This window comes from Oncorhynchus mykiss, chromosome 17 (genome assembly GCF_057628025.1).
Source record: "Oncorhynchus mykiss isolate SJ-2025 chromosome 17, ASM5762802v1, whole genome shotgun sequence".
NCBI lineage: Eukaryota > Metazoa > Chordata > Actinopteri > Salmoniformes > Salmonidae > Oncorhynchus > Oncorhynchus mykiss.
In genome coordinates this window covers 18,754,542-18,776,988 of record NC_143038.1, presented here as the reverse complement: position 1 = coordinate 18,776,988, position 22,447 = coordinate 18,754,542, and positions in this window count along the sequence as shown.

Genomic DNA, 22,447 nt, shown 5'->3' with positions numbered 1-22,447 from the left:
TAACTTGGGTCAAATGCTTTGGGTAGCCTTCCACAAGCTTCCCAACATAAGTTGGATGAATTTTGGCCCATTCCTCCTGACAGTCCTGATGTAACTGAATCAGGTTTGTAGGCCTCCTCGCACACACTTTTTCAGTTCTGCCCACAAATGTTCTATAGGATTGAGGTCAGGGCTTTGCGATGGCCACTCCAAGACCTTGACTTTGTTGTCATTAAGCCATTTTGCCACAACTTTGGAAGTATGCTTGGGGTCATTGTCCAAGCTTTAACTGATTTAACTGATTGATGCTGCTTCAATACATCCACATAATTGTCTTTCCTCATGATGCCATCTATTTTGTGAAGTGCACCAGTCTCTCCTGCAGCAAAGCACACCCACAACATGCTGCCACCCTCGTGCTTCATGGTTGGGATGGTGTTCTTCGGCTCCCCCTTTTCCTTCATTATGGACAAAAAGTTATATTTTTGTTTCATCAGACCAGACGACATTTCTCCAAAAATATGATCTTTGTCCCCATGTAAACCGTAGTCTGGCTTTTTTTATGGCGGTTTTGGAGCAGTGGCTTCTTCCTTGTTGAGCAGCCTTTCTGGTTATGTTGATATAGGACTTGTTTTACTGTGGATATAGATACTTTTGTACCTGTTTCCTCCAGCATCTTCCCACCAAAATACGTTCATCTCTAAGAGACAGAACGCGTCTCCTTCCTGAGCAGTATGACGGCTGCGTGGTCCCATGGTGTTTATACTTGCGTACTATTGTTTGTACAGATGAACGTGGTATCTTCAGTCGTGTGGGAAAAAAAATTCTGAGGTCTTGGCTGATTTCTTTTGATTTTCCCATGATGTCAAGCAAAGAGGCACTGTGTTTGAAGGTAGGCATTGAAATACATCCACAGGTACACCTCCAATTGACTCAACTGATGTCAATTAGCCTATCAGAAGCTTCTAAAGCCATGACATCATTTTCTGGAATTTTCCAAGCTGTTTAGAGGCATAGTCAACTTAGTGTTTGTAAACTTCTGACCCACTAGAATTGTGATACAGTGAATTATAAGTGAAATAATCTGTCTGTAAGAAATTGTTGGAAACATTACTTGTGTCATGCTCAAAGTAGATGTCCTAACCGACTTGCCAAAACAATAGTTTTTTAACAAGAAATGTTTGGAGTGGTTGAAAAACACATTTTAATTTCCAACCTAAGTGTATGTAAACATCCGACTGTAACTAATAATACAACCTTGATATGTATTTGGGACTTAAACCAGGTTATTTCACCTAATCGACTTGACAACTATTGTGCACCTAGTGTGCACATTCTTTTAAAAGCAAAAGTAGCCTACATGTTGATTGAAGAATGCAGATGCATTTAACTGACATTTGACTTTTGCCAATGTCACGAAACATGTCGGCCATCTGGCAGCCTATTCCATCTTGTTATAAAGGCAGCTCTGCCTTGAGGGCAAAATGTGAATGGTTACATTTAGGCAATACATGTGATTGGTTAAGTTAAAGGCAAGTAGGGGTGGGTTAGCCCAGTCATTGGTTATTGACATGGCTTGTTTCTGCTGGTGCAAAAAGGTATGAAATCAGGTCATTTAATCAATAAACAGTAGTATTTTTCTCTTAGACCTAGTTGTAAGAAGAAAAGTAAAAGTACATTCTAATTGACGAATACATAAAAAGTGTTATTTGAGGTTTAGAAAAGACAGCTATAAGTTCCTCTAATTTAGGCCTACCCATTCCTATTATTATGACCCACCCCACCATTTTTTTTCTCCATTGGTTGGGGATCGGGGAAAAAAGTATTTAGCACTAACACATTTTCTTGTCAACAGAAAAAACGACTGAAAGCCAACGGAATGCCTCAGCCAACTCTGACCCCTCACCCTCTGACCAACTCTCCTCCCTCTCCTGTTCCTCTCAGCCTTGCTCTCCTGCTAAACAGCCCTCTTTCCCCCGGTCACCTGCCAAATACCCTTCCCTAGTGAAATCCTCTCCAGTGGTGTCCCGCCCTAGTTCTCTCTCTCTCCTACCAACCCCTTTGAACCATCATGGAGACACCAGCCAAAATGACGATCAGGTAATTCAAACAAAAAATAAAATAAGTACAGTGCCATCCCAGTCTCATCTCCTTTTGTCTCCTTCGGAGTACATGGTGTCACCCCTGCACAGTGCCAGCCCACAGGCCCTCACCAACCAGGCCCCCAGTATCCGGGTGTCCACCCCCCAGACCCTCGCCAGCCAAGTCTCCAGCCCACCTGAAGAGGCCAAAGACAGCGCCCTCTGCTGTTTTTTAATTATTATAATTTTTTCTTTCAAATGTAACCTTTATTTAATAACCAGGTAGGCCAGTTGAGAAAAAGTTCTCATTTACAACTGCAACCTGGCCAAGATAAAGCAAAGCAGAGTGACAAAGACAACAACACAGAGTTACACATAAACAAATTAGAGCATACAGGTCACAGTGGTGGGTAGTATATGGGGCTTTGGTGACAAAACAGATGGCACTGAGATTAGTGCTACATCCAGTTTGCTGAGTAGAGTGTTGGGTGCTATTTTGTAAATTACATCGCCGAAGTCAAGGATCGGTAGGATAGTCAGTTTTACGAGGGTATGTTTGGCAGCATGAGTGAAAGAGGCTTTGTTGCGAAATATGAAGTCGATTCTTGATTTAATTTTGGATTGGTGATGTTTAATGTGAGTCTGGAAGGAGAGTTTACAGTTTAACCAGACACCTAGGTATTTGTAGTTGTCCATATATTCTAGCTCAGAACCGTCCAGAGTAGGGATGCTAGTCAGGCGGTAGGGTGCGGGCAGCATACGGTTGAAGAGCATGCACTTGGATGAAGGAGAAGCGGGGAGGGAAAGTTGCTGCAGGGGGTGCTAAGATGTTGGTCGGGGTAAGGGTAGCCAGGTGGAAAGCATGGCCAGCCGTAGAAAAATGCTTATTGAAATGATCGATTATCGTAGATTTATCGGTGGTGACAGTGTTTCCTAGCCTCAGTGCAGTGGGCAGCTGGTAGGAGCTACTCTTATTCTCCATGGACTTTACAGTGTCCCAAAACTTTTTGGAATTTGTGCTACAGGAAGCAAATTTCTGTTTGAAAAAGCTAGCCTTAGCTTTCATAACTGACTGAGTATATTGGTTACTGACTTTCCAGTAAAGTTGCATATTGCGGAGGCTATTCGATGCTAATGCAGAACGCCACAGGATGTTTTTAGGCTGGCCGAGGGCAGTCAAGTCTGGGGTGAACCAAAGGCTATATCTGTTCTTAGTTCTACATTTTTTGAACGGGCATGCTTATTTAAGATGGTGAGGAAAGCACTTTTGAAGAGCAACCAGGCATCCTCTACTGATGGGATGAGGTCAATTGCCAGCAGCATACCACTGCTGGCTTGCTTCTGAAGCTAAGCAGGGTTGGTCCTGGTCAGTTCCTGGATGTGAGACCAGATGCTGCTGGAGTTGGTGTTGGAGGGCCAGTAGGAGGCACTCTTTCCTCTGGTCTAAAAAAATATCCCAATCCCCCAGGGCAGTGATTGACACTGCCCTGTGTCAGGTGCTGTCTTCCGGATGGGATGTTAAACAGGTGTCCTGACTCTCTGAGGTCATTAAAGATCCCATGGCACTTATTGTAAGAGTAGGGGTGTTAACCCTGGTGTCCTGGCTAAATCCCAATCTGGCACTCAAACCATCAAGGTCACCTAATAATCCCCAGTTTACAATTGGCTCATTATTCCCCCTCTCCCCTGTAACTATTCCCCAGGTCGTTGCTGCAAATGAGAAGGTGTTCTCAGTCAATTTACCTGGTAAAATAACGGATAAATAAAAAATATCCTTCCAGGATACCCGGGCCATACTTGCTGAAGTGTTTTAGGGAACGTTTGACCGTGATGAGGGGACTCATTATGCACGCAGGCAGTGATCGCTGAGATCCTGGTTGAAGACAGCAGAGGTGTATTTAAAGGGCAAGTTTGTCAGGATGATATCTAAGAGGGTGCCCATGGTTACAGATATAGGGTTGTTCCTGGTAGGTTCCTTGATAATATTTGTGAGATTGAGGGCATCTAGCTTAGATTGTAGGACGGCCAGGGTGTTAAGCATGTCCCAGTGTAGGTCACCTAACAGTACGAACTCTGAAGATAGATGGGGGGCAATCAATTCACATATGGTGTCCAGGGCACAGCTGGGGGCTGAAGGGGGTCTATAACAAGCGGCAACGGTGAGAGACTTGTTTCTGGAAAGGTGCATTTTTAAAAGTAGAAGCTTGAATTGTTTGGGCACAGACTTGGATAGTATGACAGAACTCTGCAGGCTATCTCTGCAGTAGATTGCAACCCCGCCCCCTGTGGCAGTTCTATCTTGTCGGAAATTGTTATAGTTAGAGATGGACATTTCTGGATTTTTGGTGGCCTTCCTAAGCCAGGATTCAGACACGGCATCCGAGTTGGTGGAGTGTGCTAAAGACTCATGTAACTTTTCCAGAAACAGCACAAGCCCGAAAGTTGAAATAAAATTGATTAAAATATACAGATTTATAGATGACATATTTCCCCCCAGTCTTTGTCCCCAACATTTGTCATTATATCGTAAAGACACCACTGTTTAAGATCCACATCTTTTGAACTACCCTGCTCTCTGCGCCTGACTCCTGCACTCACTACTTATTGAAGCCGTGAAACAAACAAATCATATGTATTAATAATACAACAAGTTTTAATTGCCTTTTTGTTAAAGTAGTTAAAGTAGTGCCATATTGTTTAAATTCATTTATAAAGTGAAACATGTTAGGTTTTTTGAATTAGACCATTTGCATTTGTGAAATTAACCTAGTATTATTAGCAGTTGAATTAAATCTACTACATTTAAATCTATGTCAGAATTTCTGAAATAAATCATTATATCAAAACTATCAAATAGTACAACCGGTCCTATTTTTTCGTAACAAAATTCTGTATGTCAATCCAAAAAAAATCTACTAATTCTACTAAAAACAAATGCAAAATGGTCTCCTTCTCCATTCCACAGAAATCACAGTTCTAGTCAATATTTAGCTTGAATCTTTCCAAAATATGTTTCACAAGATAAATTCTATGTAACATTTTAAATATAACTTTGTTACTAATACAATATTTGTTAGCAATTTTCCATGCTTTCCCCCATTGTATATCACCATAGATATTTGTCCAAAAGAATCTTGCTGAAGGAATTGTAGTATCACAAACAATATTCCTAATCAGTTTATTACTAAATGTATCTTTGATGTTAATATTGCTAATGAATATATTTTCATGTGAATCTGTTACTTAAATCAACCACAGAGGAATTTAAAAGAGATACGTGCCCCCTTGGAATCGCATCAAAAACAATTGCATATTCTTTCGGGGTTATTGGAATTTTAAACTTATCAAGAAAGAGTAGATATCCATCCTCATTCAGTAACTGACCAACCAAAATAATTTTATTATCAAACTAATTACGACAAAAAAATATACTTATTTTTAGATTGTATATCTTTGTTGTTCCATATATATTATCTGTGAGGGGGAAAATTGTGTTTATATGCTAACATCCAAGCTAAAATTGCCTGCTTATGGAATTTGGCCAATTTTACTGGGATTTTATCAAAATTACATAGAAGCAAAAATTCTAAACTACCAACAGAGTCAAATAAATACTTAGGGAAGACATTCCAAATACTGTTCTGGTTCTTAACATACTTCAGAATCCAATTTATTTTAAAAGTATTATTTAGAGTATTGAAATCTAAAACCTCAAGACCTCCTTGTCCTTGGGTATTTGTGAGGATATATTTTCGTAGATAGTGAGGCTTGTTCCTCCAAATAAAATTATAAAGAAGCTTATCTAAGTCCTTTACAATTTTAGGGGGTAAGTTAAGTGATAATGTTGGTGTTCAAATACTGGAGTCGAGACCAAATCACGGACGCTGGACAGAGTGGATTTCAGTTGTAACAAAAGGCAGTTTTAATGAGTCAAAAGATATCTTGTCCCACAGTTTTACGTGCACGGATCTAGTTCATATAACTTGGTAAGGAGTCAGGTGAAAAAGAGACCTATACAAAGGTTACAATCATTTTTATACATAGAACAAAGTAGGTAGAGTCTTGTCGCCTTCTGGATGGTCCTGAAGGGTTGGAGGCGGACCTGCTCTGGCCAGAGCAGGAGCCCCATTGGTGCACAGCAGAATCTTCTGTTCTGAGCACCCGACCAGTAGAGGGGGGTTGAGATGTGTGTGTTTATGTAAGGAGATATTTGTGTGTCAGTGGGGGTCGTGAGGCAGGACAACAGAGCTGAGGGGGGTAGTTTTATTGCTGGGTGAGTGAGCTGGTTCCTGTTTTAGCAGGGGTAAGTAAGATGACTTGAGTCAGGCGGTTTGGCTTGGCGCTGTATAATAATAATGATGAGCTATGTGTATGAATGTTTACATATCTATATATGACAATAACGAGACATAAACTGATCTGGATAACCCTTCAGCTTTGGACAATAAAACCCGACCGTATAACGAAATATCTCTCATCAACCAGAGGTTCAACTTCTTCTTTGTTTTCTCAATAATGGGGTTCAATTCACTCCTTTGTATTTCATCCTTGCATATAACAATTCCAAGATAAGTAACCGTATCTTTATTTATTTTATTTATTTCACCTTTATTTAACCAGGTAGGCAAGTTGAGAACAAGTTCTCATTTACAATTGCGACCTGGCCAAGATAAAGCAAAGCAGTTCGACACATACAACGACACAGAGTTACACATGGAGTAAAAACAAACATACAGTCAATAATACAGTATAAACAAGTCTATATACGATGTGAGCAAATGAGGTGAGATAAGGGAGGTAAAGGTAAAAAGGCCATGGTCGCAAAGTAGATACAATATAGCAAGTAAAACACTGGAATGGTAGATTTGCGATGGGAGAATGTGCAAAGTAGAAATAAAAATAATGGGGGTGCAAAGGAGCAAAATAAATAAATAAATAAAATACAGTAGGGAAAGAGGTAGTTGTTTGGGCTAAATTATAGGTGGGCTATGTACAGGTGCAGTAATCTGTGAGCTGCTCTGACAGTTGGTGCTTAAAGCTAGTGAGGGAGATAAGTGTTTCCAGTTTCAGAGATTTCTGTAGTTCGTTCCAGTCATTGGCAGCAGAGAACTGGAAGGAGAGGCGGCCAAAGAAAGAATTGGTTTTGGGGGTGACTAGAGATATATACCTGCTGGAGCGTGTGCTACAGGTGGGAGATGCAATGGTGACCAGCGAGCTGAGATAAGGGGGGACTTTACCTAGCAGGGTCTTGTAGATGACATGGAGCCAGTGGGTTTGGCGACGAGTATGAAGCGAGGGCCAGCCAACGAGAGCGTACAGGTCGCAATGGTGGGTAGTATATGGGGCTTTGGTGACAAAACGGATTGCACTGTGATAGACTGCATCCAATTTGTTGAGTAGGGTATTGGAGGCTATTTTGTAAATGACATCGCCAAAGTCGAGGATTGGTAGGATGGTCAGTTTTACAAGGGTATGTTTGGCAGCATGAGTGAAGGATGCTTTGTTGCGAAATAGGAAGCCAATTCTAGATTTAACTTTGGATTGGATATGTTTGATATGGGTCTGGAAGGAGAGTTTACAGTCTAACCAGACACCTAAGTATTTGTAGTTGTCCACGTATTCTAAGTCGGAGCCGTCCAGAGTAGTACTGTTGGACAGGCGGGTAGGTACAGGTAGCGATCGGTTGAAGAGCATGCATTTAGTTTTACTTGTATTTAAGCGCAATTGGAGGCCACGGAAGGAGAGTTGTATGGCATTGAAGCTTGCCTGGAGGGTTGTTAACACAGTATCTAAAGAAGGGCCAGAAGTATGCAGAATGGTGTTTAATTGGGATAACATATACTTCCTGTAAAACACAATCCTTGAGTGGGAATAAGACTGACTTATCGATATTAATTTTCATACCTGAAACTAAGGAAAATGCTTCAATACAGGAAACTGCTTTAGAAACCTCATTCCTGTCTCTTAAAATATGGTGATCATCTGCCAGTTTAGATAGTTTAAATTCATTGCCAAGTGCTGAAACACCTTGAAAATTCCCTTGCTTGATATGAAGAACCATAGTTTGAGTGACCAATAAAAAAATAAAAATGTACTAATTGGGCAGCCCTGCCTAATGCCACAGCCAACCAATATCAAATCTTTGGGATGTCCCGTGAGCTAATTTTACAGAGCTAGAACAACCTCTATATACAGTTTAGAATGCTTTCAAAAAATGTCACCAAACCCCCAAAAACGTATTGCTTTGAACATAAACTCATGTTCTACAGTGTCAAAAGCTTTATAAAATCAACAAATATAAGAAAACTATCATCAAGAATGAGGTCATTTTAGTCAATCATATCTAAGATCAACCTGATGTTATTACTAATGTGTCGACCATGCATAAAACCAGATTGTTCTTCATTAATTATATGATGCAAGCCTTGTTTCAACCTCTTACTTGGCAAATACAAGGGCAAATTATTTCCCACCATTATTCAACAGGCTAATGGGTCTCCAGTTGTATTTGTCATATACATATATATGTAAACATTCATACACATAGCTCATATATTATACAGCGCCAAGCCAAACCGCCTGACTCAAGTCATCTTACTTACCCCTGCTAAAACAGGAACCAGCTCACTCACCCAGCAATAAAACTACCCCCCCCCCCCTCAGCTCTGTTGTCTTACCACCCCAGGAAACAAAGACATTCCATCGCAAGAACACATACACCCAGCCATAAAACTGACCCCCTCTGTTCTCTTCTTTCACGACCCCCTCTGCTCTCCTGTATCAGATTTACAGATACACAAATATCTCCTTGTATAAACACACATCTCAACCCCCTCTACTGGTCGGGTGCTCAGAACAAGACTCTGCTGTGCACCAATGAGGCTCCTGCTCTGGGTAGAGCAGGCCCGCCTCCATCTCTTCAGGACCAGTCAGAAGACCACCACGACAAGACTCCACCTACATCATTCTATGTATAAAAACTGTTGTAACCTTTGTCTAGGCCTCTTTTTCACCTGACTCCTTACCGAGTTATATGAACTAGATCCGTGCACGTAAAACTGCGGGACAAGATATCATTTGACTCATTAAAACTGCCTTTTGTTACAACTGAAATCCACTCTGTCCAGCGTCCGTGATTTGGTCTCGACTCTCCAGTAATTGAACATCAACAGAACTTGGTAGCATGAGGATGGTTATTCCTGAATTCGATCTATGATAAGTTGGTGTGAGAGGCGAGACAAATCAGCGGCTCAAAATCAGACGGAAGAGTGATCGGTACTACAGGAAAAATCAGCCATTCATCTTGCCTCAGGAAATCTGATCAGAGCGCTCTACTAATAAGGTAAGCAGAGCCTGTTAAATCGAAATCTGCATATTGTATTATAGTCTAAACCAAATTTTGATCAGAAAGTACTGAGCGTGAGTATGAATCATTGCCAAATTATTTTTTTCATAAGAACCTAAGGCCATCAAAGATATCTTGTTTTGGAAAAAAAAAAAAAAAAAAAAAAACATTTTTATTAATTGGCCTATACCGAGTTATTTTAATAGGAATGTGTGAATTGTGATTGACCAATGTGTTAAATTCCTTCGGGACCCTGTTTGTTCTGAAATCTGATAGAGGTGCGGTTAAGCAGAGGCTGTGTTTTAACATGTAAAGGACACAATTATGGATGTTGGAAATTCTATGTGAATTTCGTACGAATGAATGTAGTATTGAGAAAACGTATGAACTAGAGTTGACGTTCCACGATTTTGAGACCGGGGAAATTAAATTGAGAGAAACGTTTGTTGTGGAGTAACCGCCAGGATAAGTTACGTAACTGGGCTATTATGCACTCGTGCTGATAGCCTAGCCACCCAATAGTCGAATCAACGTGACGCTTTGATTCACAGCGGTCAGGCTAACACTGATTTTCAGTTTCTCAATTCTGCTGGTATTGCCTAAAGTGTTAAAATTGTTCTGACAAATGTTATAGAATCGCTTGAATTTACTGATATAAGTTCCAAAAGGAAGTTACTGAATTATTTGCAGAAAGTATTTAAATAATTCACTAAACAACTTTTGGTACTCTAAATTTCTATCTATATTTCCTACAGAGCTAGAATTACTCTGACAATTGTTATAGAACCGCATATATTCACTGATATATTGTTCCAAAAGGAAATCGCCGAATCAATTCTAGAAAATACCTAAATAAATCGCTGAACAAATTCAAATTACATGCCGGAGAAGCACACACGTGAATGCCACCACGTGACTGATAAGACCTTTCTGTGCGAGGGTGGGGGCGCAGCACCACAGTACATCCCTGGTCTCGACCAGGGACGGGCTAAGCATACAACGATAGAAATAAACACCACATAGTAAGGACTGAATATACCTAGATAACGCATTATACACATTATCAGACAAATTAGATAAAATATCTGCAGCCACCACCCCAATACCCTCCCCCACAGCAGTATATCCTGCAACAGCAACAATGGGCTCAACGGGGCACCTATACCGGTCCACCCAGAGGGGTGTGCTACAACTGTGGAACTCCTGGCCATTATACACGGGATTGTCAACAGCCACTCTCCACTCAGCAACGCCTATGGAGAGGAAGAGGACGTGGAGGACCACCAAGAAGAGGGAGAGGAAGAGGAGGACCACCCCCTTTTCACTACAACCAACCAGGACCTCAGCAACAGCCAGCATACAACCACCCAGGATCTAGCCACATTCAGCAGGAACAGCAAGATTACAACCAACCACAGTTCCAAGGTATGGCAGGGAACGCCATGCCTGGCAGGAGAAGGGAGGCAACACTTTCAGCTGCACACTGAACCAACAATGATGTGCGAAGTTGAGGGTGTCCCCCATCAGTTCCTGGTAGATACAGGATGCACCTATTCTGCTATCAGGTCCCCTCAAATGCTGTCATCTGATTCCATATCGGTGGTAGGGGTTACGGGATCACCTGAGGCTCAAAGCCGCACTATCCCTTTAACATTCTCCTGGGAAAACTCTCAGTTGAAGCACCAGTTCCTGTACTGTCCAAAATGCCCGATCAACCTACTAGGACGAGACCTCTTATGCAAAATGGGGTGCACTATATATCTTACTGAAAGTGGAGTGGCAGTATCCACCAACCCTCCCTCTTCAACACCTGATCGCCCAGTAAGAATTATGATGATGCCACTCCTGCCGACGCCCACGCTGTCTGAAACCCAAGAAGTGTACTAGCTAAAGTGCCTACCCACAGGGCCTGCCACCCCTCACATCCAGTTTAAGTTCAACCAACTGAAAGCTCAAATCTACACTCTGCACCCGTATAAGACTCCCCAAGCTGAGACACTGATGACTGCCCCTACACTGAAGACTGAGACGAAGACATGATGCACCTGACCCCACCTATCAGGTGTTGTACCATTTTGTGTGGCCCAGAGGGGGTGGCAGCACCGATCATCCTACGACCAAAGAACCTCCATGCACCCCTGGCCTGGACGGATGAAGCCTCAACAGCTTTTGCACTCCTGAAAACAGATCTATCAGCGGCAGCAGAGCTGATTGCACCTGACTACAACAACAAGTTCCATTTGGATGTTTCTGAAAATGAAGGATTCACCTCATCCGTTCTATTCCAGAAACAAGAGGGGGAGAGAAAGGTATTGATGTACCACTCCTCAAAACTTGACCACATTGAGGTAGGACAGACAACATGCTCCAGATACGTTGCTGCAGTAGCAAAAGCTGTTGAAAAAACAGCTCACCTCGTGATGTGTCACCCATTGGAGATCCACACCCATCATGGCGTCGCTGCGTATCTGATGAGTAAAGAATTCACGTTTAGTGCTGAAAGAAAAACCAAGATCCAGAACTAATGCACTCAGTCACATATCACGTTTGTGAACACAGAGAAAAATATGGCAGATGCACTCAACGCAGAAGAAGGACTGCCCCACTCTTGTGCTGAGAGAGCGGCACAAGAATTTAAACTGAGACCAGACCTGAAGAATGAACCATTGACTAATCCGACCACTGGCTGTACACTGATGGCTGCTGCTACAAAGGGGAAGAAGGAAACATAGCAGCCTATGCAGTGGTACAGCAACTCCCAGACGGCTCACATGTCACCCTTGAATCAGCCATCATCCCTCAACCAGCATCGGCCCAATTAGCTGAAATCATCGGATTGACACAGGCCCTCATCAGAGGAAAAGGAAAGACTGTGAATATCTATACAGACTCAGCCTATGCCCATGGAGCAGTCCACACTGATGGACCCAGAACTTTTACGAGAAGCACATGGCCACACACACGAAGGCAACTAATGACCCTTCAAAAGGTCTCGCACATCTGGTGGCACCCTCACATGAAAAATATGACTGACTTATTTTATGACGAATGCAACATTTGTGGCAGCCGCAACCCAAAGAAACCATATCAAACACCAATGGGCTCATACCCAATACCCAATGCATGTTTTCAGGACATTAGTATAGACTACACCGACATGGGCCCCGACAATGTATCTATAAAGGGAAACGCTATCTCTTAGTCATGGTAGATAGGTTCTCCAAATGGGTAGAGGCAATGCCAGCAGCAGGGGAGGATGCTAGGTCAGTCGTTAAGTGGCTACAAACCAAACTAATACCCAGGTATATTGACAGTGGCTCACATTTCAGTAACAAACACCTGAGACAGGTGGAAGAAAGATTTGGCATAACCCACAGATTTGGATCTGTGTACAGGCCCCAACCTCAAGGTCTGGTGGAACGTCACACCAAAAGCTGAAAGCTAAGATAGCTAAAGGGTGTGCAGGTTCGAAGATGACATGGGTTGAAGCCCTGCCCCTGGCGTTGATGGCCATGAGAGCCTCACCAGGAGCAGGCACCCATCTCTCTCCTCATGAGATAATGACTGGAAGAGTCATGCCTGGTCCACCAAGGGAGGGAGGTCATATGCCCGCTCTTGATGTACAACAAATTGTAATGTATGATTATGTGAAAAAACTGACGGTTCTCTCTGCAGCACTCTCTACCCAGGTTCACAAGGTCCAGGAGGGGGAGCTGCCGGGGGACACGCCACCACTGAAGGTAAAAGTTGGAGACTGGGTGAGGGTTAAAGTCCACAAGAGAGAGTGGCTGGAACCCAGGTGGACTGGACTGTACGAAGTGAAGGAGGTTACTTCACACTCAGTCCAGGTCAAAGGTACATCAGGCGCACCTTGGCACCACCTTACACATTGCACCCTAGCCCCAACTCCTTCCAGAACACTGACTGAAGTCAGAGCTGATTTGAGCGGCCTAAATTCGATTCCAAATGAATACACTCCTTCCTCAGGTGATGCGGCATCAAACTCCACCTCCCCTGAAAAAGGAACCTCGCCCAGTTAGAGGGACATTTCGCCCTCCCTGGGTGAGGCTGGGGATATCTGGCCCTTTGTTTGTGATATTCCTACTGATCTTTGGGGTGTCCTTAGGCACTCTCACATGGCTAATAGAACAACAAACACATACTAAAGCATCAACCCCTCTCACCCCAACCCCTATCCCTGATTAACATTCCTAGCACCACTCCCTTCAATCTCACACACACCAAACGTAGGACTACACCTACAGACCCACCATGCACACCAGACAAGGTTAGAAGCACCAACTTATGTATACCCACGAATGGAACCACCACCTTTCTGCTATAGTTTTCACGTCTAGTAGATGTGAAGAGGGGGATTTGTCATATACATATACAGTGCCTTGCGAAAGTATTCGGCCCCCTTGAACTTTGCGACCTTTTGCCACATTTCAGGCTTCAAACATAAAGATATAAAACTGTATTTTTTTTGTGAAGAATCAACAACAAGTGGGACACAATCATGAAGTGGAACGACATTTATTGGATATTTCAAACTTTTTTAACAAATCAAAAACTGAAAAATTGGGCGTGCAAAATTATTCAGCCCCCTTAAGTTAATACTTTGTAGCGCCACCTTTTGCTGCGATTACAGCTGTAAGTCGCTTGGGGTATGTCTCTATCAGTTTTGCACATCGAGAGACTGACATTTTTTCCCATTCCTCCTTGCAAAACAGCTTAAGCTCAGTGAGGTTGGATGGAGAGCATTTGTGAACAGCAGTTTTCAGTTCTTTCCACAGATTCTCGATTGGATTCAGGTCTGGACTTTGACTTGGCCATTCTAACACCTGGATATGTTTATTTTTGAACCATTCCATTGTAGATTTTGCTTTATGTTTTGGATAATTGTCTTGTTGGAAGACAAATCTCCGTCCCAGTCTCAGGTCTTTTGCAGACTCCATCAGGTTTTCTTCCAGAATGGTCCTGGATTTGGCTCCATCCATCTTCCCATCAATGTTAACCATCTTCCCTGTCCCTGCTGAAGAAAAGCAGGCCCAAACCATGATGCTGCCACCACCATGTTTGACAGTGGGGATGGTGTGTTCAGCTGTGTTGCTTTTACGCCAAACATAATGTCTTGCATTGTTGCCAAAAAGTTCAATTTTGGTTTCATCTGACCAGAGCACCTTCTTCCACATGTTTGGTGTGTCTCCCAGGTGGCTTGTGGCAAACTTTAAACAACACTTTTTATGGATATCTTTAAGAAATGGCTTTCTTCTTGCCACTCTTCCATAAAGGCCAGATGTGTGCAATATACAACTGATTGTTGTCCTATAGACAGAGTCTCCCACCTCAGCTGTAGATCTCTGCAGTTCATCCAGAGTGATCATGGGCCTCTTGGCTGCATCTCTGATCAGTCTTCTCCTTGTATGAGCTGAAAGTTTAGAGGGACGGCCAGGTCTTGGTAGATTTGCAGTGGTCTGATACTCCTTCCATTTCAATATTATCGCTTGCACAGTGCTCCGTGGGATGCTTAAAGCTTGGGAAATCTTTTTGTATCCAAATCCGGCTTTAAACTTCTTCACAACAGTATCTCGGACCTGCCTGGTGTGTTCCTTGTTCTTCATGATGCTCTCTGCGCTTTTAACGGACCTCTGAGACTATCACAGTGCAGGTGCATTTATACGGAGACTTGATTACACACAGGTGGATTGTATTTATCATCATTAGTCATTTAGGTCAACATTGGATCATTCAGAGATCCTCACTGAACTTCTGGAGAGAGTTTGCTGCACTGAAAGTAAAGGGGCTGAATAATTTTGCACGCCCAATTTTTCAGTTTTGATTTGTTAAAAAAGTTTGAAATATCCAATAAATGTCGTTCCACTTCATGATTGTGTCCCACTTGTTGTTGATTCTTCACAAAAAAATACAGTTTTATATCTTTATGTTTGAAGCCTGAAATGTGGCATAAGGTCGCAAAGTTCAAGGGGGCCGAATACTTTCGCAAGGCACTGTATATGTAAACATTCATACACATAGCTCACATATTATACAGCGCCAAGCCAAACCGCCTGACTCAAGTCATCTTACTTACCCCTGCTAAAACAGGAACCAGCTCACTCACCCAGCAATAAAACTACCCCCCCCCTCAGCTCTGTTGTCTTACCACCCCAGGAAACAAAGACATTCCATCGCAAGAACACATACACCCAGCCATAAAACTGACCCCCTCTGTTCTCTTCTTTCACGACCCCCTCTGCTCTCCTGTATCAGATTTCCAGACACACAAATATCTCCTTGTATAAACACACATCTCAACCCCCTCTACTTTTCGGGTGCTCAGAACAAGACTCTGCTGTGCACCAATGGGGCTCCTGCTCTGGCTAGAGCAGGTCCGCCTCCAACCCTTCGGGACCAGTCAGAAGACCAACACGACAAGACTCCACCTACATATTCCTTGTATAAAATCTGCTGTGACCAATGTCTAGGTCCCTTTTTCACCTGACTCACTTAATGAGTTATATGAACTAGGTCCGTGCACGTAAAACTGAGGACAAGATATCTTTTGACTCATTAAAACTGCCTTTTGTTACAACTGAAATCCACTCTGTCCAGCGTCCGTGATTTGGTCTCAACTCTCCTGTAATTCAATCATCAACATTCCCCAGACCTGAATCCAATTGAGCACATCTGGGACATCATGTCTCGCTCCATCCACCAACGCCACGTTGCACCACAGACTGTCTAGGAGTTGGCGGATGCTTTAGTCCAGGTCTGGGAGGAGATCCCTCAGGAGACCATCCGCCACCTCAATCGGAGCGTGCCCAGGCATTGTAGGGAGGTCATACAGGCACGTGGAGGCCACACACACTACTGACTTGTTTTAAGGACATTAAATCAAAGATGAATCAGCCGGTAGTGTGGTTTTCCACTTTAATTTTGAGTGACTCCAAATCCAGACCTCCATGGGTTGATAAATTTGATTTCCATTGATAATTTTTGTGTGATTTTGTTGACAGCACATTCAACTATGTAAAGAAAAAAGTATTTAATAAAAATATTTCATTAATTCAGATCTAGGATGTGTTATTTTAGTGTTCCCTTTATTTTTTTGAGCAGTGTATTATCGAATAGATATTTGAAAAACACCTTGAGGATTGATTATAAAAAACGTTTGCCATGTTTCTGTCGATATTATGGATATCATTCAGCGTTGTCGTGACCGCTATTTCCGGTGGATTTCTGAACATATCGTGACAAACAAAAGAGGTATTTTGGGTATAAAAATAATCTTTATAGAACAAAAGGAACATTTGCTGTCTAACTGGGAGTCTCGTGAGTGAAAACATCCAAAGATCATCAAAGGTAAATTATTAATTTGATTGCTTTTCTGATTTTCGTGACCAAGCTTCCTGCTGTTAGCTGGACATAATGCTATGCTAGGCTATCGATAAACTTAAACAAACGCTTGTCTTGATTTCGCTGTAAAGCATAATTTCAAAATCTGAGATGACAGGGTGATTAACAAAAGGCTAAGCTGTGTTTCGCTATATTTCACTTGTGATTTCATGAATATGAATATTTTCTAGTAAGATTATTTGACTGTTGCACTATGCTAATTAGTGTAGTTGATGACAATTATCCCGGATCCGGGATGGGTAGTTCCAAGATTAAAGGCAAAACTGATCCTAGATCAAACTACTCTGAGACGCTTGATAACACAGTCCTAGAAAGTTATTTTACTCAAACTAGTTTTAGGCTCTTCTAATCACATCTTGTGGATAAATAGAGTACTAACCTATTGCCCTGGTCTACTTAGTACACTGCATTTATATGGACATCAATACATGCATGCACTACTCGGACTGTTTATAGTACAGTATAGTATTTAAGAGAGATACTGTGTAGAGTGATACTATCTCTGCTTTGGAAGCTTTACACCTGTTTCTCTCCTTCAGACCTCTGTCTCTTCAGGACCACTCTAGCCCAAGACCCCAGAGGTCAGGCTCAGGTGCCAGACGCCAGACTCTTCCCAGGGTCAGCTCAGCCACCAGAAGGTCAGAGGAGACCCAGGGGGCCAGAGGAGAACGGGGGGCCCTGGTCAACATGGAACTTCTTGGGTAAACCACCACACACCGCAAATGCATTGAAAATGAGCTCTTTATTTTTTAGAGATCAATGTCTGATATACTATGGGGATGGGGCTTACTATCAAGCATGTCAGTTTTATTAGATATTTATAGACCCATGAATTCTTGGTCTAAAAGACATCCACTTCTTTGTGTACTCACAGAATGACAAAGAACTTATACCTGACCAAGATGGCTGCCATTGTCAGCACTTTCTAGAGTTATGAAGGTTTATGACAGGCCACTCCATGTTTCTAGGTCATTGTATCTCTATGTGTGTACTGATGGCTGGTTCTTCTTCACAGGTTGCCTAACATTGGCAACACTTGCTTCCTAAACGCCACCCTGCAGTGCCTCCTGGTCCTGCCTTCCTTCTCAAAGGAAATCCTACGCCAGGAACAACTCTAGAACTCCTCCCCCTTCTCCAACCTGCTCAGTTAAAGGGAAGGCTCAAAAGCAGACACACCCCCAAACACCCATGATTTGTGGTCATAAATTAAAGAAGGGACACTCTTTTCTCGGCACTCGTAGCCGGTTAGGAAAGCATTTTTGCTAACCCTTTCCCTAACCACGTCATATTCCGCTGTGTATTGCATTTAATTAATTATTTCCATTTTTTGTGTTTTTTCGGAATCTTCATAACCCGCCGGAACAACAATGACACGATGATTATGTTGTAGATATTTGTAGGCCAATTTGGAAACTGTAGAATGACTACATTGCCCATAATATAATGCTCATCGACTGAACATTCCACTTTAGTTTGGGAAATTTGGTAGTTTTTAAAATGCTCTGCAATTGAGAGCAGTATCCAAACCAAATATCTTACGAGAATAAACAACACATTTTTGTTGTTTTGCTTCATTGTCAGTCCTCTAAGGTGAAATTGCATTGAATCGAATTAATCATTTCTAATGATGGGGTGCGGCTAGATAAAAAATATTTGGATAAACTCATCTGCCTCTTCAGCCGTAAGCCCGTAGGTTGACACCATCCAGTCAGCTGCTAATTTACTCTCTGTCTCCCCTACAGGTGTCTGTCTGATGTGCACCGTTCGGGTCTACCTGCCACTGGCGCAAACCAGGCCTCAAAAGCAGACCTCATGTGAAAGGTCAAGTACTCCTTGTCGGGATATGATTTGGAGTATCTGGGGGACACGCAACAGGTAACTGAGGCGCTACTCTCTTCTGAACATGCACTCTTTTTGCAAGGGTTCATTTTCTCTCAATAATTAGATTTTATCTTGGTATTTTTCTTTCTCATCATAGGACGCACACGAGTTACTTGTGAATATGCTGTGCCAGCTGAAGGAGGAGGGCATGATACTGAAAATGCTCGGAGTGAACTATACCTGCCCTGTTTCTCAGCTGGAGTTCCATCTTGCGTCAGTGCGCACATGTACGAGGTAAAAGCTCCCATTGGTTGTAATGTATCTACTGGTAACATGATCTTTCTACAAATAATATGACAAAACACATGGCATAACATTGCAGAGACCTGAAACAGAAACCTGATGCATTTTTCTTCTCTTTGTCCTAAATTTGAAGCTGTGGGCGCGAGTCGTCCACCAGGGAGGATTACAATCACCTCTCATTGGACTTCAGCTCTGAGCGCTCCTTGCTAAGCAGCCTAGCACTCACTTTCAAAGTCAGCACGTAGGGTTTAGCCCTGGGTGTAGATACTAACACCCAGGGCAAGTTGCCCACTGCCTCAGAATACGGTATCTTATTATAGAAGTGGTATCCCTCATTTGTAATACTTCTGTTTCTAACCCAGGGCAAAAAGGTTGAATTCACATGTGCGGGCCACACACTGCCTCTGTGAGTTGCCTCTTTATAACCTCTCATAAGACTGGCAGTGTTTAATGAAAAGAGTGGTCATTGTGTCCTGAGACTTTAAGAGTAGTTACCTTCCTGAGCAGGTTGTAGGACTTAGGGATGAGCACAACCGAACAAATTTCACTCATCTGTTATTTTGTTGACTGGTTTCATTGTCTGTCTGTTCCTCTCTCTTTCTCTCTGTCTCTGGGCAGTGTGCTGGTTCTGCATCTGAAGAGGTTTGGAGGACCTGGGGGGTTGGAGAAGCTGGAGACTCCTCTTTTGTTTCCTTTGGAGCTGAGGCTCTCCACCTTCTGTGGGGACACGGTGCCACCCCTGCACAGTGCCAGCCCATAGGCCCTCACCAACCAGACCCCCAATATCCAGGTTTCCATCCACCAGACCCTCGCCAGCCAAGTCTCCAGCCCACCTGGAGAGGCCAAAGATAGCGACCTCTGCTGTTCAGGTTGGTCATGGCACCACAACACTATTCTTGCTCCAAAACCACACAAGCCACCCACTCCCAACATGGTCCTGCAGACAGAGAATCTACAAGCTACAAATTAAAATGTTTCTCAGACATCTTCAGTGATGTATGGGAGCTGTTTTAGACCAGAGCAATTCAGACAAGCGACCACGTTTTCACAGATCTTTATATGTATATTTGACCCCTCAGATTCAAATGACCAGGAACCAGGGAAAGTGCTGTGGACAGCCTCAGTGGTGAGGAGAGATGAGAGGAGAGTGAAACCAGTGAAAAATAAGTTACTACAGAACACTGAGATAGTTATGAGGAGTACACGATATAGTAGACCTCCCGCAGTAGACTAGTAGTGTAGTGGACTGTAGACAGTGTGGTGGACTGTAGGGGAAATGAGAATCCAGTGATCACATGTGTTTTCTGTCTGAAGAAGCAGCCAGTGAATGGCTACTACCACCTTACTGGCGTAGTCTCTCATTTGGGAGGCTCCGCAAACTCCGGTAAGTAAATACCTTAAAACAAAAATGCCTCTGCACAGTACATATGGCATAGGCTGAATCCCAAATCACTCCCATCTCCTCGGCTCTCAATTTGCGCATTCACACTCTTCCATATAAACAAGTATTCCAAAGCAGAGGGAGTGAAAATTATTGAGGGTGAAGGCCAGGGAAAATAATGCTTTGTAGCCTGCAAATTGACCATATGAGTAGATATCATATTTGACTAATTTCAAACCTAGCTTACATTTGTGTACAATGATTTGCTGGTGTTTTCACAGTTTTTTAACAATTACATTTTTTTTTGCTCAGAAAACATGGGGGGACCAAATTAAATCACCCGTGGGCTAACTCTGATGTAGGGTTTAATTAGACCCTCCAATAGCCACTTCGGCCAGGCGAGCAAGGCTGCAGGCTTCAGAGCGAAGTGCCGATATGTTTAGAGATCACGCAATTTAATTCAAAGGAATGGAGAGGCATGCCTAATTATATGCCACGTGTATTTCTTTATCCCTGATTTCCAAACTTGACACATGTAACAGATAAAATACCTTCCAAATGAACTGTTATAACACACTCCATTACCCACAAGAGCCTGACGCTTGACCTGAAGTCTGCCTTCTTTGTGCCACAGGGCACTACATTAGTGACATCTTGAATGCAAGTGGAAACTGGTTCTACTGTAACCACAGCCAGGTGTCAATGTCCAATGAAGCCACTGTGCTGAGGACCAGAGCCCAGAGTGCTTACCTGCTCTTCTATTTGTTCAGGTACTGCTTACTCTCTTTATCTATATTCTTGTGTTGCTATATATGTGTACTGTATGTACAGTAAGTGGTTCCTTTCACCCTTCAGGGCAGGAGAGGAGGCCCCAGCACACAGGGCCTAACAGGGCCACCTGGACCAGCCTCGACAGGGGTAGAGCCAGGCCCAGTCTCAAAACCCCCAGCCTCAACAGGGGCAGCACTGACCCAGCCTCACATCCCCAGCCCAGCCTCACATCCCCAGCCCAACCTCAACACCTCCATGTTTGCCCCAGCACTGACCCAGCCTCACATCCCCAGCCCAACCTCAACACCTCCATGTTTGCCCCTCTTCATGTTTTTCCCTGACAACATTCCCACTGTTGTGTAAAAGGAAAAGAAAAATAACTTAAGGAATCGGACCTCCAACCCCCCCTACAAAAAAATGATGACTGGTCTGTCAATCATGTGGCTCAAGGGAGACTTGATCTTCAACACTAGCATGAGCATCCTTTTCAGTAACATATGTCATAAATATCTGCCCTTGTTTTGACTACTTCACCTAATCTATAAAGCGCATGTCAAAAAAATTAAAAAATAAAGTATACACACTAAATGTAGAACACATGTAAATGTGGGGGATAGAGTCTCTGATTATTTAGAGGGAATAACATATCTTCTATTTGAAATCCTCCTGTTTGGAAATACACTGTGATGTATAACATTATTCAGCATGGTCACACCGGATCCACTGCGATATTCTACATTGATCCAGATCCCCAGGATAATTCTGTTAACCGTTGTAACTCTTTCAGCCCAGGAAGCTTTGTCGTCTGGGATTCAGGCCGGTCCTAATAGGTAAGGAGACATGCTATGAGTATATTTTGAAGTTACTCTCCAGTTGTATTTACCATTTGAATAAATACAGACATGAGAATGCTGGGCTACGGATGTAACCTTGGTTCTCTGATTGAGATGCTTAATATCAAAAGTGATGCCACACCCTTACTGTACCCATGTGACCTGTCACCACAAAAGGGGGTGTGACGTGACATACTGTCTTTTAAATCACTCACATACACTCCCCTATGTATTTATTTCGACAGTTGAAGCTACAACGTTTAATTTGGCTCTATACTCAAGCATTTTGGATTTGAGATAAAAAAAAAATTCATATGACTAGAATAGAATGTCACCTTTTATTTAAGGGTAATGATAAACAAGGTATATAATGTATTGTGCCAATTTATTGTAAGTAAGAATAGAATGTTTCTGAACACTTCTACATTAAAGTGGATGCTACCATAATGATGAGAAAGTTAGAGGATCATACCCCCAAGACATGCTAACCTCTCACCATTACCAATAATAGGGG